Source organism: Mandrillus leucophaeus, unplaced genomic scaffold, assembly GCF_000951045.1.
Source record: "Mandrillus leucophaeus isolate KB7577 unplaced genomic scaffold, Mleu.le_1.0 Scaffold110, whole genome shotgun sequence".
In the NCBI taxonomy this organism is placed as follows: Eukaryota; Metazoa; Chordata; class Mammalia; order Primates; family Cercopithecidae; genus Mandrillus; species Mandrillus leucophaeus.
Window position 1 is genome coordinate 5,723,495 of NW_012099210.1, and position 21,083 is coordinate 5,744,577.

General features: G+C 35.1%; 1 pseudogene; it reads left to right on the forward strand.

The window, feature by feature from the left end:
• The first annotated feature begins 3,043 nt into the window (after positions 1–3,043).
• The window catches only part of LOC105548160, a 40,973-nt pseudogene continuing 22,933 nt past the window's right edge, over positions 3,044–21,083 (forward strand).

A 21,083-nucleotide genomic window follows, 5' to 3' on the forward strand; every position in this document is an offset into this window, starting at 1 on the left:
GTAGAGGCAGGCTCCAGGCTTAGTTCTTGTGTTCTCTGAGGAGGGTTAGAGGACTCTGAGCAACAGCTGTGGGGTGAGGGAGGTTAGAGAGCTGGCAAACTGAGAAAACCAAACCAAACCAAACCACTCTGTGCCAGACCTGCACAGCTGTGTCTACTACTGACAATCCTTCCCCACATGCAAGCCAGTTGCTTCCATTCAGCACCCTGGAAGGGAACTTACCACACAGCAAAAGACAGAAAGCTCAGAGTCTTGTTTAGAAGCTCTCTGCTCCTTGCTTTTTGTTCCCTGACTGATACTTCCTACCTCTTTCACTGATTGAGCAATGGCAGCTTTGGCTCTCCTTAGGTAAAGCAGTAAACCTAAACTCTAAGAAAAAGACAGATTTTTACATATTGACTCAATTCTTTTGATTTTACTTTTTCATTTTTAATCTGATAATTTGTCAATAACTAAGAGGAATGTTCAAGAGATATCCAAGTCACCTCTTCCTCTGGTTTTCTGGAGATGTAATTCTCTATATTTCTAATCTTTTCTTCTAATTCTAGTTTATCAATTATGCAGGTAGAATTTTTTTTCCAACATGTTCTTTTTAATATTATCAGAAAGAACATTTGCTCCACTGTAAATGCCTAAATTCTATAATTATGTCTTTTAATCTGGTCGATTCATTTACAAATATTAATTAAAAGTATACTCCTAAACACAAAACACAATCCTAATAGTAATTTAATTTTAATTTTACTTAACTTTTTTTTTGTATTTTACAAAATCTCCACACTGTGAAAGAATTCCTAAATATTCAAAAAGTAATACACATTGAAAAGAAATGGTGAGAGTGGGCATGCTTGCTTGCTCTTGATTTTAGAGAAAAAACTTTCAGTTTTCCACTACTGAGTATGTTATTAACTGTGGGTTTGTCATGCATGGTCTCTATTATGTTGAGGCACATTCTTTCTATATCTCATTTGTTAAGAATTTTTATCATAAAATAACCTAATAATATAAAATTATTTATGCTATTTGTTGTTATTTTAAATTTTTTATTATTCTAGACTACTCTCTCAACTTGTGAACCACCATATATATTCTTGCTTGTCTACTTTTAGCTCCTTATAACATCTGCCTGTTTCTTTCATTTTTTTTTTTTTTGAAATACCACTATTACATTTCATCAGTCATATAGGTATTCTACAGGCTATGTCTGTTTATTGCCAAAATTTAGAAAACTTATAAATTCAGAAATTTACCTACTTTTTCCAGAAATTTGCAAAATCAGAAAATATGTAACTATAATATAGAAAATGAATGCCATCTATACTACTCATCCTAAGATGACCATTATTTTCCTTTTGCTAAATATACTAGAATTTTTTCCAAATATTTATTGTATTATCGTGTATGTACCCACTTCTCTATACACATACACATTTGAAAAACTGAACTCATACAGTACATGCTGTTTTGCAATATACTCTTTCATTTAAATATATAGTGTGCAATCCATTAAATGGAAGCATCATAATTTATTATTGACTAACATTTAGATTATCTTCCATTGCAATGGAAATCTTTTTAAATACATGTTTACACTTGCATAATAATAAGCCCAAGTATTTCATATTGAAACTTGAGTAAAAAGAAATTTGAATAAAAATAAAGTATAAAGCACATCCAGTAAGCTTATCCACCTTTACATACACCTTTTTTCTCATAAAAGTGAACTGTTTCAAGATTTCTTTTTCAAGAGCCTAACTTATTGCATTCATATATGTGAACAGTGGTCTTGATGGAAAGACTTCAAGATTATTGTACTAATAATTAATATTTCTAATTCAATATCAAGTACCCTCCTGCATTTTCCTGATGCCTAGTTTGTGGTAATCAGGGACCAAAAACTAATTTAGGTATGTTTAAATCCTATGGCTAAGTGCCTTGCCATTCTTTGCTGAGTTCACTATTGGTCAAGTTAAGTTTGTCCCAAGAACATATGTTATTTTGTGCATTTCCTAGAAAGCTTAGAGTATGTTTTTTGCTCCCTCTGGGGATTGAAGCCAGTCTCTATCATTTTAAAAGTAAAATGCAGTTAGAAATGCAATATTAAGAGGAAACACACCCACAAAAACTCATAGGTTATATTACAACACTGTCTATAGCATGTTATCTTAAAAAAAATACGAAGTAGGAGCCACCTAAATTCACTCTAAGATTTGAAGCAAATTAGCCTCCCAGAGGCACCAGTCTCACTCTATCTGAAACTCTGTTTCCTCATTTACTAAGTTATATCTGTCCTATCAACTTTGAAGGTGGTTGTGTGGATCATAAGAAATAACATATGTTCATACTTTTTGGACAATGTCAGGAACAACTTTATTTCAAGGTGTTGGGTTCCTAGCATGAAGGAGAATTTCCACCTGTATGGTTTCAGCTGAAGAGAATCTAATACAAATCATTCTGTAGAGAGGCGTGGGCAGCGTTAAAGAAGCAAAAGCAGGCAATGGAGGCTACATGAGACTAATAGCATGAAATCATCCCACTGTATCAGTCACTAGCAACTAGGACAGTGATTCTCAGAGTCTGGCCCCTGGACCAGCAGCATCAGTATCATCTGTTAGGAATGCAGATTCTCAGTTCTTACATTGGACCCACTGAATCGGAAACTCTGCATGTGGGACTAGTGAGCATTCTAGTTCATTCTGGTAGATGCTAAAAATTAAAAACCACTGAGGTAAGTTATGCAATGGTAATGAAAACTCCAAATAAACGAATGAAAAACACTTATTTCCAGCTCATATTCCATTTTGAACATGTTATTGCGGGTCAGCTGTGGTTCTGCTCCTGCTGTCTTCCCTCTAGGACCCAGGCTGATGATGCAACTTCTATAAGAACATTGCTAGTTATGACAGCAGAAAACAAGAACATAGTGAAGGTTGGCTTTAAAATGTCTCTTGAGAGGTAACACAGATGGTTTTGCTCTTCACTGGCCAATTGGTCATATAGCCATGTCTAAGTTTAATGTGTCAGGATATGGGTTTCATCTACAATGAGGTTCCCTGAGTATGGGTCAAAAATAATACTATTGACTCCATCACTCTTAGGCCAGAAGAAGCCATGGGAGGAAATAAAGTTCCTGGAGGCCAGGACAACCCAGAGCCTGAGGACAGCACAGCTGGTACTGAGTACGAGAGAAAACATGGAGGATGAAAGTGCTGCTGAAGGAGAGGCACAGAAACAGAGACCTCCACACCCATCCTGTGTCTGCATGGGTCAGTCCACTGGCACAAACAGGGCAGAAAAGGCTGGAACCTGGATCTGGAGTGGTGGCAAACAGAATTACCAGCTAATAAATTATTATCATCAATGACTTTTGAATCATCAATGACTTTATCATCAATGACTTTTTGGATGAAAATAATCAGGAGACCATGTAGCATTTCTAAAGCAAAGACAGTTTCTACAACTGATGACAAAGTAAAGAATGGTGAAGTGGAAATGCGTTCAACTGGGCTTCAGAGACCTTAGCATTAATCCGTGGTTTAGTTCAGGCAGGCTACATAATGGTGGGAAAAATTCAGTTTATGCACCAATACAAAGAAGTTTGGTTGAGATAATCTCCAGGATCCTTTTTAGTAATATAATAGGATGTTTTTATGTCACATCCGTCTTGTTTGATAGACATTAATAGAAGTGGAAGTGACATAGAGCTAAGTTCCACTAATCACCTATTTTTCACCAACAGTTTATATGATATACTATGACCAGCACTAATTTATTCTTTTTTTTTTTTGAGACGGAGTCTCGCTCTGTCGCCCAGGTTGGAGTGCAGTGGCACGATCTCTACTCACTGCAAGCTCTGCCTCCCAGGTTCACGCTGTTCTCCTGCCTCAGCCTCCAGAGTAGCTGGGACTACAGGCACCCGCCACCGCGCCCGGCTAATTTTTGTATTTTTAGTAGAGACGGGGTTTCACCGTGTTAGCCAGGATGGTCTCGATCTCCTGATCTCGTGATCTGCCTGTCTCGGCCTCCCAAAGTGCTGGGATTATAGGCTTGAGCCACCGCGCCTGGCCTATGGTTCAATCCCCAAAAAAGGTAGTTGGCACATTGTTGGCTTCAAGCAAATATTTGTTGTTTTATAGATTGGCAATAGATTTCTTTTGGAAAAATCAAGATTGATTGAGCCACAATAACCCTAGGAGGTTTGTTTCCCTATCTGTGTATTAAGTGAAAAAAAAAAAGGGTCAGAGAAGTTAGGTATCTTGAAAAAATTTGCACAGATAGCATAGAGCAACACCTGGAATTGTGTAGGGTCTTAGTCAAGTTATTGAATCTTTTTGAGCTTTAGTTTACTCATTTTCAAGACCATAATTTTAATTCAAATATTGGTGTGATTTTGAAACAATTAGGTGAGATGTATGCATGGTACTCAGTGAAGTGTCTGGCATGTATCAGATTTCTTATAAATGTTAGTTCTTGCTTCCTTCCTTTTATCCAAAGCACATACTCTGATGCTTTACATATAATAGATGCTTAATGTATAATTTCTGCGTGATTGATACTAGAATATATTAATTGGCTACAGCCATGTACTAGCTGTTGTAACAGGATGTGCTGACTCAATTTTGGTGACATTCCTGGTCATTTTTATTTTTGTTGGCCATGATGGTTAAGAACTTGATTGTCTGGAGCCCAGATTTGAATCTTGACTTTGGCAGTTATTCGCTTTGTGATCTTGGCCAAGGTCACTGTGCCTCAAATTTCCTGTCTGTAAAATGAGTATAATGATAATATGGATGACAGTGGTAACTTCTTTATATATTTTTAAAAAAATGAAGTTTGAAGAAATTAATACCTGTAAACACATAAAATAATGCTTGGCACAGAGCAAACACTTGAAAATTGTTAGTTTTTATTATTATTCTTATACCAGATGCTCACATTGTTTGATAAGTATCCCTCTCCCTTCAAACACACACACACACACACACACACACACACACACACACACCCCAACTCTAATGATATCCCTCTCAAGAGTCATCCCCAAAAGTATAGTATTAATATGTGTAGGTTTCCAAATGACATTTATAAATGGGCACCAAAAATTCTCTTAAGCAAAAGAGAGGGAATCAAATGCCAAAAACCAATTAAATATTATGGAGGGTAAAACACTATCTGACACAATCAGGCGACAGAGAATGAAGGCCAACATAGCGTTCCCAGCTGTACACTCTGCTGCCCTTTTCCCCCTCTTAACAGGGTGAGTTAAGGTGGAGTGTCATCCTTAACTTTGAATTTTGCTGCTTTTGTCAGTTTGTGTCACAACCTTAACATTATTTAAATGTACTTTTTTGTATTTAATATTCATATTCAGGTGTTCAAGCCATAATTTCTGTTAGTAAAAGTGACATTTCTTAAAGTTCATTATTTTTTCCACATAGAAATCTCAGACATTAAAAAAAAACAGACTTTAAATAATAGAACAGAAGTGTCTTCAGGCTAACAGCCACCCCTATGATTTGTCATTTTGGTACTTGAGTACCTGGAAGAAATAAGTTTGATAACACCAGAGTCATTTAGCTTTGTGATTAGAAACCCGGCAGTCAGAGCTGTGTGTCTTAGGCAGCCCTTCACGTTCAGTGGAGAGCTTATAAAGACTGTGTTGCTCTGACTTTTTTTGCTTGACATTTTGAAGCCAAGATGCACTATATAAAACGTCCATTAAATTTGCCAAGGATTTCAAGTTATCACGGCAATGTATCTTGATGATAATCAAGAATGTGGCAACAATTATACGGCATCTATCTGTGGGGTTTAGGTAAAGTACTCAACTGAAATCCTCAAAGTAATTCACTTACAAAAAGTAAAATAGGTAATGCTTATTGCTCAGGGAGAGAGAATAGACGTTAGACTTCCTTAAATGTACCATGAAAAGAGATACAGGTTAAAGCCAATCCATTATAAATGCAATGAGAGGGTCTTTCTGATCAGATTTTATCAGATATATATCACATCAATTTTGTCTCTTTCTTTTAATGTGGCATATATGTGTTTTTAAAGTCTGTCCAAAGACTACAACGTACCTCACATATACCCAAATGACATTGGATATAGGAGACTGTTTCAGAAAGGCATGGGATTTTTTAGTTATTAGAGTTTGACATATACTATTTATCATTAATGCTGTTGGTTTAAAAGATTATAAGGAAAAAGAGAAAGAAAAAAAGAAATAAGTTATTCAAGCTTTGATGTTACATTATCCTAAAAATGTAACAAAATTATAACCTTTAGACCCCCACTGTCTGTTTTAACAGCCTATAATGCTTATTTGTATCTCATTCTCATTGAATGGTTTTTGTTCATTTCTTGATGTGAGGGGATGCTGCATCTTATTCACATTGGGAATTTGAGAGAAGGGATTCATTGATTTTTATATTAATTTGTGCTAATTCTAGTAGAGGTGTGTCAACCTTAATAAAACTTGGCATCATCTAAGAGTCCACATTAAAAATTAAACTATGCAGTAAACATTCAAGTAATAAAAATTAAAGGTCTTTTGTTTTATTTAAGGATTTACTCCAAACACTAAAAGAGAGAACTGATACTGATTCACTATATATGACTTGTCAGAAAAATGTAAAAACATCTATATTCTAATTTTAAGTGATGGCTTTCATAAGTCTTATCCAAACCATATAGACATTAATGAAAAATGAATTGTTTGTAGAGGACAGTAGAAGATCTATTGGAAAATAACTTTTAAAGATCTTTAATCTTTGCTGGCATTTAAAAATATTAGTTATTTTGTATTGCTGTTTTCTCTGCTGTCTTCCACACATAATGATACCTGTTGACTAGAATTTTTAACCTTTCTATACAAGTAAATTTTTCAACATTTGTTTCAAAGAGAGCAAATATGTTTTGGATCCATGCTTGATTATGCCTTTGATATAGACACATCTTTTTACATTTATTTTTAATGAAATTCATCTACTCTTCCCTTCTTGCTAAGCAGAGTATAAAAAGATATACATCCTCCCTGGAAGAAAATAATTTGTAGTTTTCAGTAGAGGAAATATAATTTCCTCACCGCCTCCTAAACACTTTAGGGCTTCTTGTTCAGCCTCTTACTTTTTTCTAGACACTAAATAAGAATTGTGAAGATCTCTTTCCTTTTATTGAGAGTGTTCTTCATTTTTTTTTTACTCATTTCAATTCTATCCAATTATTCTAGGTTGAGATTAAATTTTTGCTTTTCCTTGAGCCTTTATCTGCGCCAGTTCCCTTTTACCTCCCTACCCAGGATCCTAAAGTCATTTGTAGTTTTTGCCATCTACCCTTTTTTTACACATAGTTATGCATTTAAAATATTATTTAACTTTGTAAACTCATGAAGGCAGTTACCCAGACATCATGCTGACCATTTTCTCTGATAATGCTGTATTTGTTTTATATAAAAGTATTATTGCTATATGAAATCTTAGAAAATTGCAAGCATTCTTTCAAGAATCCACAGTCCCTAGAAGTTGTGTCCTATATATTCCTCAAAATGCCTTTAGAATGCTTAATGAGAATAAGATATCATGTTTTTTTAACATGTGATTGTTTATACTCTTCTAAAAGAGATATAGTTGCTGTTTACAAGAGTTCCAGGTAATAAATAAAGGGAGAAATGTAGTTTTAATCACTGTAAATGGCTAACAATGTTGGGTCTCAGCTTAATTCTTGGGGTAGATTTCAGGTAATATAAATTTTTAAAATTCACATCTAAAGCTATTTAATTCTTCATATCATTTACATTATTCTGTTCATATTATTTGATGCAAGCTTAGTTGTAGACTTAGGTTCTACTCCTCCAGGAATATGCGAACACAGTGAACCTGCAAATGTGAAGCTCAAATAACTAAACTCCTTGAAACAGATTTATATGTTGCCTTTCTCAATGACAACCCCACTAACCATGGTGGTTAACGTCACTAAGCATGGATCTAGCCAGGAACATAATCCCAATACCCATACCAACCAGGATGGAGCTAGTTTTAACATGTTCCTTCAAGGCAAAGAATTTAAATTTTTTCTCTAAGCTACAGACCTCTGTAGTACATGTTCAAGTGGTCCATGAATGGAATGTTTTTATTCGCTTGAGTCCAGTGCTCTTCTGGGGGCTTATTTTTGACCTCATATAACCTTAACATGACCAATTTTTCCAAATTTGTTTAGATTTTTTTCATTGGAATTCATAGACATATAGTGTTAATATGTTACTGGGTAAAATATACTGAGCTCCATGGAAGATAAAAAGGTGATTAAGGGCATGAGAAGTTGTTTTCCCACAAAATGTAATTGGCTGAATGGCTTTAGAAAACGTTAGTAATAAACAGGTCCTTCATATATTGAGTTTCTAACCAAGTCTCAAAAAATGAATGTTTTTGTTATTCAGTGAGACTTCATGGCTTGAAATAATGTGCTAATCTAATAAATAGAATATAAAATTAAATTATCACCCCATTCCTTATAAGACATAATAAAAGATTATGGGTTATTAAGCTTCTTATAAGAGCGACTTAGCTTAGTTAATTTCTTATGCCTTAATTATAAAAAATTAATTGTACTTCCTTCCAATTCAAATATTCTCAGCATGTATGTGTATGAGACCAATAATTACAAAGATCTCTTAGAGAGAATGCTTCCATGCTTCTCTCTTTTCCCTTAATAATGTAAGATGTGGTAAACAAGATGGGGGAAATGCCAGCAGAGGAAGGGCACCGATCTAGTGCAACTCACCTTCAGAAGGATAGGAAAGGGGAAGAGATGATTATCATTTCTACTATTTTTACTAATCTCTGTAATCCAATAATTCTTTTCTAACTACTATTTTTCTTGTAACTAGTATCTATCTTTTCCATTTATATGCCTTCTACGTATTTTTCCTACAAGACACTTCTAAAAGATGTGTCTAACTTATAGGATGTTCAGGAAGTTAAGTAGAATTTAATAGATGTAGACAAGGTGTGGGCTTGCCCCATTTCACTTCTATTAAATATGTAAGCAGGGTTAAAGGACTGTGGGCATGTGGAAACAGGAGTTAGTAATTGTGTTTCATCAGACACATAACATATCAGACTCCTTAAGATGTTTCAGTAGAACCTATTGTCCCCTGAAGCAAAAGAATCAGATTCTACATGGGAAGATGTAATTTTGTGAAGCACTCTGGAGCAAACTGACATATTATACAATGCATTGAAAGGACACAATGAGTAGATTCAGATCCAAGTTGTGGTGAAAGATTTAATTACTGAGTTAGATTGGAGTTACTTGTGTGAATGAGCAAAACTTCACATAGAAGATAATTATTCAATAATCAACTTATTTTAAATATTTTCAAAGTAAAATGTAACTATCCTCACTTCCTATTAAAATAGTAGGGTTTTTTTGGTGTGATAATGTCACCTAGAAAGACAATTTTACTTAATGATAAACTGAAATATACATTTAGTCTTATTATTAGCAAACACATTTGGTAGCATGGATAGGATATCAAAACCTCTCTTGCCAGAAAAAAAAGCTTACCTTGTAATAATGAAAAAGGATTCTATTTCCTTGGTAATCACTTACATAGTATTACTTTAACCACTTGGCATTTAGCCTTTGTGTGATAGCACCTGCTACTTATGGTCACCATGAGTTGGCCTTCACCATCATTTTACATTTCTGATGTTACAATTTTCGTCTAATTTACTTTAACTTTTGCTAGGAATGTTGCCACTTCTTAATTTCAACACCTTTGATTTTGGGTGTTTGGTAGTTGTGATCAAAAAGCTGAATTAATAAGAGTTTAATTATAAAAACAAAATCAGATATAAACACCTATAATTTATAAGATGAATAACAGTTTCTAATAAATGAATTCATCTCTTAAACATATTGACTGAGAACATAATACGTACGAGGAACTATTCTTAATGTTACCAATGAGAAATGGGAGAATCAAAAAGTGCCATCAAAAGAGATACCAAAACAGCTATGCAAAGAAGTAGTGGATGCAAGATAGAACATGTGGTAGGTATAAATACCTGGGTACATATACTCAGGTGTGCAAGAATAATCACATCCTTGTTTTAAATCATCTTTATTTTGATTTTGCAATTGCATCCAGCCTGGCTGGCATTAGATTTCATCTCAGTCATTATTAGGGCTCCTTTTTTCTATCAAAGCCTTCGGAACTGGGGGTACCGTTTAGTGTCCAGAACTGGCAGACTGTTATCAGACTGCTGATATACCCAGGTCCAACCCTGGGTAGTCTTGTGAAATCCAAAAATTCTATGCTTTGATGTCACCTGAGCTTTAGGAAGATCTTTGCCAGGTTTAGGAACACTGGTTCCACTATCCAGTCACCCTTTCCACAGCCTGCTAACTCAGCTGTCTGATAGAGTGAGAATGACATTCAGTTCTTTAGTAATCCTGAGACCAGCTGCCTTTCCCACTCTTTCTACACCAGGGATCTACCAATGTACTCTCTCTCTCTTTGTCTTCTCCTTTCCCTGCTCCTTTCCTCTCCCCTGTGCTCTCATGTCTTCCTCCATGGCACCTGATTTCATCTTCTCAATGCACTTAGAGTTTACAGAAAACAGGAAGAGTTCCTGGTTCAGAATTATTTTTCCTTTTTCTGTTTTCTAAACTCAGTAGTAAAATTGAAGAGTAAGCATACAGAATAATATTTCAATGAATTATTCAGACACTAGATATGTAGTAATGTAGAAGAGAAGTCAGTATTTACCTCGTTATATTCTTAAGACAGAGAATTCTAAACTTTGATGAGTGGATTTGGGAAAAAATTAGCATTTCTATTTTTTATTTTACATAATAAAACTTTCAAAATATCCTTTAGACTTATAATTTTTGCATATTTATATGTGTATGTCATATTAATATAATATAGTAAGCGTATGTGTAAGTAAAGTTTATACATAAATAAATGTGTTGAGAATAGAAGCTTGAAATTTTCAGTCACTGAGAGTATATGATTACAAGTGTAAAGACAACCAGTCTAAGAAATTATAATACAGTTCAATTTAATAATTAAATGAGTACCCAGCATTTACAGAGCAATGTGCTAAGTATTTCAGAGGACACAAATTTTAAGGCAGGCAGATATGTAGTTAACTATTTAAAGGGCAATTTAAAAATGAAATTCACATTTGTATCATAGACCAGTCCTGCAGAAAAGGATGTTACTTTAGGTATATCTCCTAATGCTATCCCTAATGTAAATGACAAGTTAATGGGTGCAGCACACCAACACGGCACATGTATACATACGTAACAAACCTGAACGTTGTGCACATGTACCCTAGAACTTAAAGTATATATATATATAAAAACAAGGATGTTACTTAAAGAATCTTATTACAAGTTATCAAAAGACAGAAAGTCACATCCTGCTGTGAGTGTTTGTGTAGTAGAAAGGTTGGGTGGGACATGGATCAGGAAAACTTCATGGAAGTGTACTTTTGGACTTGGGTCTTGAAAGTGGGGTAGGTATTACCTGTAAAAATAAATTTAGTAAGAAAAGTAATCCAGGTCAGAAGGCTTTGGGTACCCATGATGGTACATAAAGCACTTATAGGAGGTACTGAGTCATGGATACCATTAAAGAAACAAAATTTTCAGATTCTCAACTTCCATATGTATGATTTCAGAATTCATGCTTTTTTTTTTTTTTTTTTTTTTCCCCTCTTCACAATACTGCCCTCTGTGGATGGGGGAGGAATCATTGAATATGTATTAGAGAATCTGAGACTCCAGACTGGCAAGTTATAATACTCAAAAGAAAGATAGAAGATTCAAATGGTGATCAGGAGAATACAAGATACATCACAACACCATTTAAAACACAGAATAATAATTAATGTTGCCCAATACGTCAGTGACATAATAGTAATAACTTCAACAACTAAAATATTTATAGTGCTTCTCTAAAGTTTGCACATGTATAATGTCATTTGTTTTTATACAGCTCCATTGAGTAGATAACTATGTGTTCTCAAATTACTTAAGAGAAAATTATGTCTCAGAGAGTTGATGCCACTAGGCAAAGACTATATATCTAGATACAGAAGAACTATAATTCGAACACAGGCCTTTGGAATATATTTTATGTTATTTCCATACTACTATTGAGTCTTTATGCTCTATCCTTGCAAGTCTGCAAAGAATACTAAGTAAACTAGGTAAAAATAAAGTTAGAAAGAGCTAACCGATTCGTCAAAAAGAGAGGATACAGGGCAGATCCTTAAAATCTAAAAGCCATCTATATTCTTGCTTTCAAGGTACGGTCTGTAGAATGTAGTAACACTATCACATGAGAACTTATTCTCAGGCCACCAACCCATATCTACTGAGTCAGAATTTGTATTTCTGACAGCATCCCAAACATTTTATTAAAATTTGAGAAGCACTGGGAGAGATGACAAAGCAAACTTCTCAATATAGGTAAAATAGCTTGTTTGGCATTTATAATATTACTTCCACCAGTGAACGGTTCATTTCACTTGCTTCAATATTATAAATTCTCCTTGTTATCCATAAAAATCCACAGACAAAAAATTAGTTTCCCATTAGCTCTCCTTTATGTAAGGAAAAATAGTTTATTATGTTTACAGTCAGTAATCCCTAATTTTAAAATGCTTACCTAATTTAACTGCAGAATATTCCAACCCAAAGATCACAAATTAGATATAAACTATAGGCAGATCAGCTGACTATTACATATTTGGTTGTTCCAGCATTTGTAAATGATTTATATGGAGGTTGTAAATCATATTTTGAGCTTCATGTTATCTCCTTGCTAGAAGCAGAACATGGGCAAATTGAAAAGGTAACTACAAAGAGGTGACCTTACAGTTTGTTTCCCTACATCTTGATGTATTTTTTTATGCTTCCAATACTCATCACTTTTTTGCATCAAGTTTTAAAAGAGAAGTAAGTATAAGATTGGTGGTGGTTTGTTTAAACTCATTGCACATTTGTAAATTTCAAGTGACAAGTATGTTCTGCCATTAGCAGAGGTTTGGAGACACTCATATGTGCCAGAACATGCAAAAGCCACACATTCTTTGTTAAACTAAACAGTCCTAAGCATTGTGTGGACTCCTGGCATAGCATGGCTAAATATTCAGACACATGCCTATATAGTACTCTGTGTTCTGCCAAATGGAGGGAAAACAAAAGAAAGAAAATTATATAAATATACTGGTAAACATTGACTTTGTAAGATACAGCATAAGCTGCTTTGGAAAAAGATTGCAGAGCATGATTCAAAGAATGCATTTAAATTCTTTTCCTTAGGAAAATGCATCTAATTTGTTTTTCATGAAAACATGTATTTAGCAATGGGGAGTTTTTCATTGGCTAAGATATTTTGGCATATTTATGGTAAAAAGGTGATTGGAATAATGTTTGCATTCATTTTGCACTGAAAATTGAAATAAGTATAAGATATGCACTTTGTAACATAAAATCATTGCCAGTAAGGATATACTCCCTTTAAGAAAGCATAATTCAGTATATGAGAATTCAAAGTGACTAAACTATAAATATGGAAGAATTATTCATGTTACCAAAGGATCCTTCCTTTATCAAACATTTATCACAGGAAATCTTTAAATAAATAGTTCCTTTTTAGGACATTTAAAAGTACTGGATTTAAATGGTTGATGTTGAAGAAATATCTAAGAAGTACATCTATTATATAAGGCATAAATCTTAAGAGATGACTTTCGAGTTTCTTAATGATCTTGATTTTTGTTAAAATGATTAATTATTACCAGCCACAGAAGAAACTGAAAATCTAATGGCCAAGCCAAGGTGATGTTTCCTCAAATAAGTTCTCTACTCATGAAAGAATACATAAGCGTTTCATGTTTTTCACTCATATGATGACTTTCTAAAATGATATTCTATTATGGCTACAATTATTTATTCCAGAACACTACCAACATTTCTGGGACTGTTTGAAAGCCATCTTACTATCTATGAAAAGTAGCCTTTTGCTGTGCTTTCCCTCCAAATGCTTCCTGCAGGATTGCACGATCAAATCTCTGTCTTCTGACCAGACTAACCGGACTTCTTCTAGGTCCTCTCATACCATGTAAGCCATGCCATATACCAGCAGATACGGTAAAAAGAATGGTTCATACTGATACAGTAGCTCTCATTGGCTGTTGCAAGCTCATCTTGCCTTTCTCATTGGAAAACTAACAGCAATGTCCAGCTATTAGGTTTTCATTTATTATTATACTCTTTGTACAAACCATCATCTAAGCCATGATAGTTTTCATTTACTCACTATGCATCATAGAATCTAGTGGTTCTCTAAACTCTAGGCCTTTCTTTATATTGTCACCAGTGTTTATCTTTTAAGAAACAAATCTGGTCATACGACTCCCTTTTTGTCTGTTTAAAAGCCTCCCATGTTTTTCCATTTATTATGGAATTTCTCATCTGTAGAGAAATGACCCAGGGACTGGACCAAACTAAGTGAATGGATCAGGAAGTCTTAGAATAAAATCTTTGGAGTCTATTATATGTTTTATATAGTTTTATAACATTCCCCCCAAACAATGAAGTAAAACATTGCCAATAGCTTTTTTTTTTTTTTTTTTTTTTTTAGATGGAGTCTTGCTCTGTAGCCCAGGCTGGAGTGCAGTGGCACAATCTTGGCTTACCACAACCTCCGCCTCCCAGATTCAAGCGATTCTCCTGCCTCAGCCTCCTGAGTAATTGGAATTACAGGCATGTGCCCCCATGCCCGACTAATTTTGTATTTTTAGTAGGGACTGGCTTTCTCCATGTTGGTCGGACTGGTCTTGAACTCCTGACCTCGGGTGATTCCCCCGCCTCGGCCTCCCAAAGTGTTGGGATCACAGGCGTGAGCCACCGCACCCGGCCGCAATAGCTTTTTTATTTAGGCACAAGTACAGAAGAAAAATGGTTGTTGATGTTCTTAGTTCTCCTTTCTCAAATACCTGCTACTGTGTCCATCCTGTTTTGTGCATCGCATAATGGTCTCAATTTAGTTCATGCAATGTATCCCAGGTTATAATGTTTCTTCCTTTATCTGAATTTTCTCTATAATTTTATCTTTTTGTAGACATAGGATTTGTTTTATTTTCTCACACCATTTCCAGGATTTTGCTTCCCATTCCATTCTAATTAAGGTACCCACAGTCCCTCTGCTCAAGAAAGTATGTTCTATCAATTTTCTTTGTCAAATCAACTGGCAGTTTTCCAGAGCATGTATTTGCTACAATTCCAAGTGAGGTTGTGAGGCAGGGTAGAGCCAGCCATATATAGAATCACCTTAAAAATGTGGATTTAGGAATTCATAATGCTGCTGTGTGGAGAATAAATTCACAGTCACTTGTAATTATGCTGGCTTCAACTTGTTTCCCATCATGTATTCTATTCTATGCCTGGTCGGAAGAGCTTGTCACTTCTTGATTACATTAGACCGTTTTAGGACCTCCTGCTTTTGCATATGCTATTCCTTAAATTTGAAGTTCTTTTCCTGTTCTTTATTTTTTCCACCAGGAAAATTCCTGTGCATATTTCAGAGCTCAAATGTCATCTTTTTAGTGAAGTTTTCAGTCTCTCTTAGGCAGAATTTTGCTGTCTCCTCTGTGCCATGGTATTTAGTTTATATTTTTGTCGCAGCCTTTTTTATGTATCCCTGGAGCCTAACCCCATTCCTGGCATATAGTAAGAGCTCAATAAATGTTTTTGGAATAAAAAATTAAGAACACTGAAGGGACATTACGTCCCTAGTGTTCCCTCTAGGGTTAAGCCATTTGTACTTGATGTGCACAAAAATATATAATGAATCACATAAAAAATTGGCAAAATACCTGACCTCCCAAAATATGATAAAATACCTCTTTTCAGAGACCTACAAAATTAGGTCATATCTTCCTAGGTTTAGTTTTTAAGTTCACATTGATATCCATAGAAAAGGGTTACAGGAAAACCTAGGGCTCTGGCCATATTAGAATCAGCATAAAATTAAAGAATGAGGAAAGCATTTTGAACATTTTGTTCACCACTTGCTTTCTGCCTACGGTCAGATTATCCATAGAACAAAGAGTTCTCTCACCTTAGGAGAAAGACCAGGAAGCACGCAATGACATCAGGTCTGTAATTTAGAGAACTTTATCTGCTAAAATTATTTTAGTTGTCCAGCTATCAAGAAAAATCCAGAAAAAAAAGATGTAAGGTATTGCAGCAAGTGAACTAGCTCATATTCTTACTTGCTCTGACAGGCTACAAACTTCAAACATCACCTCTAACATTTCAACCAATATATTAGATGTTCCTGAGCCAATTCTCTGCCTAGGTAACTCTTTCATTGAGTTACATGCAGGTTGGGAACTTGTCTCATTAATATTTCACACAGGTGTAGTATATGAAGTTCAGTTCTTAAGCTCTCTGGTCTTTAGTATTTGCAGACATATAAAAATGCACCATTTCAAGGAATGAGGCATACACTTTTCCTTAATTTGCCTCCAGGCATCACCTTTTAACTCATTTTGGAGGAGAATTTCATTATCTCTAGAAGAAGCATTAAGAAATTTTCAAAAGGAACCAATGACTTTCAAAATAAAAATGATTTGTCCTTTGAAATTCTATATTGGAATTTATATCTAATAAAATAAATTAGAACCCCCTTGAATTAGAATTTAAGAGAATCTTTTCCTGTTTAGGAGATTTAAAAAAAAACTTAGGGACTATTTGACTATCTGTACCATAAAGTGTTCATAATGGGCCAAGTCCATTGCACCTGATTTGCTTAGGCTATAGTAAAGAAAGCAGATTCTATACTATGTAGGCACTCAAGTGAGCTTCAATTTGTTCTTACAGGTCTAATTGCTATTTCTTAGTTGTTAAATATTAAAATAGATTTCACAAAGTATTGTTTTTCAATAGGCAGCCCTCAGTCTATATTTTCAGGATCAGCCTGTAAGAAATATATTATTTAATTAATATTTTTATAACAGAAATATTTTTTTTCAGGTGGCCTGTGCAATTCTTTTGCTCTTGTGTCAGGTGCCAAAATATTTCAAAAGGAAGCTTATTTCTGCCATGTGTGATTTCTGATGTGTGATTTCTTTGGATGTCATTTTGCATTGCATGTGAGACAGCTATTTTTTATTTCTTGATGTCTGTTGCACCCAAAGGAAATCTGTATTTTGCTTTCTGGAAGAAAAGAGCAACTGGGTGGCATTGGAAAAACTTCCACCCACTAACATGGAAAAATATTCAATCTGTCCCATTACATTGAAGTGGGAGACTTTAAAGGGCAGCATACCCAGTTAAGGAAGATATATTTCCATCTGTGATCAATAGCATGTGAAGAACAGCTCCTCTCTGAGCTCTATCCAGAGCAAAATTACCTTGGTAGTTCCTCGACCGTGGACACTCTACAAGTTTCTAAGGTTGAGCAGCCATGGGGAGCCACATCTGATTCCAAGGAGGAAACTGTTCTCTCTGTGAGGCCCATGGAATATGACTTTTCACTATTCTTCAGAGCTGTAGGACAGCTTTTAGAGACTGCACCTTTTATATAGACTACATAACAAGGAAGAGATAAATAGGTCCCAGAAAGCATTAGAATGAGGCTAGCATGACAAATGTTTTCTCATACCTTTCTGCTCTTCCATTCCTCTTTACAAAGAAATAATTTGGCTTCCTGCGTGGTATGGGGGAGTTGAATATATTTTCCCTAAAAGAACCAGAGGATCTAGTTCTGTTTAGTCAGGGGAATCTGTTTTATCCTGGACCAGGTACTCATAGCATAACCTGCTATCTGAATATTTTTTATTCTTTCACACATTTAAGGACATACAAAAATCAAAATGTAGTGAAAACCTAATAATGAGGATCATAAAGGCTATATATAACTCCCACTTTTTAATAATAAAATCACCATGAATTCTGAGATCTCTTCAGTATAATCTATCAGCCTTTCTCCCTTCCTTCCGTTGTTTCCTTCGTTCCTTCCTCCTCCCCCCTACCTTCTCCCCCTCACTCTTTCTTCACCCCCTCTCCCACCTATGAGAAGAGCAGAGTTAGCCATCGCAGGTGTTTAGCTCATTTGAACATGGTCTTTTTCTATAGTACATAAATTAGTCAGGTCGAATCTTAGTTGATGCACATCGTTTAATCTGAATTTCTTCACTTTGTCTAGGAAAATGAAAAACAAACCAAAAAAAGTATAAGAAAGAAGAATATTCTCTTTGGTATTTTTGATTCTCTCAATTTTTTTGAGTTAACTTTGAGTTTTCAAGGACAAATTTTTCCTTCCTGGGGTTGCTGACCTTGGGGACCAATGACAGTGTTGTCTTCCCTAAAGAACTGGACTGATTGGTCTTAAAGGTCATTATAATTGTTTCCTCAAGAAAAAAGAAATTAGAGTTGGTTACTGGTATTCTTTTTAGAACAACCTTAAACTGATTCTCTTGAAGGTTACCTTTAGGAGACGAGCATTGTGAAGCTGTATTGTCGACAATAACAAGTTGGGAAAACGTAGAGAACCAGTGTAGAAGGTAGAACAAGAAGCTATGGACAAGTTGAGGACAATATTTGATCCAGGGAGTACTCAGAAAACAGGCTCGAAACAGGGCAGTGTTGAAGACAAACAATGTAGTACAATTGAAAGAACATTAAACAAAGAACAAAGGGCAAGTTCTCAACCTGGCCCTGCCACTAATTACTTGTGACCTTCGACAAGGAGGAGCACTTAAGTCAAAGAAAACATTCCTTTCAGTAAAGCATAGGATGTACTAGTGCTTGAGGAAGATTGAAATTCTCTGTCCAGGGGGGTAAACTATATTATTAGTAAATACCACAAATTTATCAGTCCATACAATTTCTAATTAGCGTTTCTGTTCTTTAGGGAGGCATGGGTAGAAAAAAATATTACATTAACTTATTTTTTAGACTACAGACATGCTTTAATTAAAAAAAATCATAAAGTAATTATTTAATCCTAAAATGACATTTACAAACAAAAACCACTACATGATATCTTGAGATAGGAATCTCATACAGTATATTTTTAAAAATATCTGATTTGTGCATATTTCACAGAACATATTTATTGGGAAAAACGTGGGACCCACCTGTATTTACCAAGCAAAATAGCTACTTTTTCTGGTAAAGTTGCCAATTGTGAGGCTGAAAATGCAAGTGTTGTTCTGTTAGGAGACAGAAGGATGACCCCCAATCTACCCTTTCCAAATTTCTTTCTTTTTTTGAATATATAAAAACATACCTTATTTGTTATTTTTATCAACTTTATAAGGTACGATTTATTTCTATTTTGTTACTACCAGAAGCTAGTCGAGAGAACTTTAGACTATTTCTCTCCTTCATGCCTGAAATACACTCCCTGAACATTTTTATTTGATAATTACAGAAAAGGTGTTTTACCCCCTGTCCCCCATTCCTTTGCCTTGTGAGAATGTCAATAGCCTATCTAGTCAGAGCGATGTTAATATTTGGGGACATTTTCCATGTTCCTTTATGAATCAAGGATTAGTCAGATGAGATTAATTAGTGTGCTGATTATTCAGGCCCCTTAACCGCTCTTCTTTTTTCTTTTTCTCCTCACCTCTTGGTTATTTCACTACTCATTAACAGGCTTATCAAAGGATGGGCAGGGAGAGGAGGTGGAACTTACAATTTTCCACCTTTTTCCAGAACTGGTTAAAAGTTTTAAGTGTGGGAATGAGGAGGGTTGGGAAGAGAGGAAAAGGAAATTATTAGCTGAAATAAGATTTTTTAAATTATTATTCAGGGATCTTCATCATCTCAAGTGCGAAGGAAAGATGAATATACTGTTGCCTTTCCTTTTAAAAACAATACTTTTACAAGAACAGCATACATTAGTTTATTTACCAAAGTTGAATCACTTAATATTGTATAGAAGTCAGGACACAAAGCATAGAAACTTCTAACTGTGCATAGCTGAAAATAATCTGTTGTTCGCTTAGTAACTCTCATATGAGTAATAATGGAAACTTGATTCCAAAACTCCCACTCTCCTTAGATGTCCTTTCCTTCCAGAATATTTGGAAGACTAACGTTGTTTTAAATTAGATCCTCCATTTTCCCTTAGTTTTATATATTTATTTATTTTAAGTTTTCCTCCATTAGTCTCCAATAATGTTTTTGCCTGATTTTACACTGGTAACCACACAATCAGATCTCTAGCTTGCTTTGCTGCCCACTCAGAAGTTGATCTCCCTTGGAAAGATGCTGTTGTCAATATTCAATCTTAAGTGGAAGAATACAGTGCTGTCCTCCATACTATTCTGTCCTAAGCATGGACATGCTCCTAATTCCTCAAAGCACAGATTAGATTGTAACATTTAATAAATTGTTCTTTAAGACTTGAGGATAACAGAATATTATCCTCATGGGTACCCAATACAGGGAAACTTCAAGCTAGATTTCGTTGCTAGGTACTGTTTTTTAAACTCTATGTCCATCATAAATGCCAGCATTCTTTCCCACCATTCTGGGAAGACTTCAGGAAATCTGCACATTGAGAATTGTCAGCCTTCTGCACAGATCTAAAGTCAGAGAACTCTTTCTTATCCCCAGTCTAAGATCAGTCTTCAGTTTCTATTCCCAAATCATTTCCATTTTAGGATTATCCATTCACTACCCATGCCCTCTCCATAGTAAGTCATCTTTGTCTTTAGTTCCCAACAGTGCACTCACATTAGGGTGCATAGACTGACATAATTTATTGCCCAAGATCTGAGTTATCCTGTTTGGCATACAAATTCATTAGACCACAGACACAAACTTAAGGTTAACTTAAGCATTATTAAGTTCAGATCTACTGTTTATAGGTTGTGCTCTAGCTTGAGGAGAATATGAGATCTTGTAATCTTCAGGGTCTCAATTCCAATCTCCAGATTTTAGTTGCTTCTACAAGAACACACACACACACACACATGAAAACACAGACACACAGACACGTACACACACCCTCAATAAACAATAATCTCCAGAGGCATTGC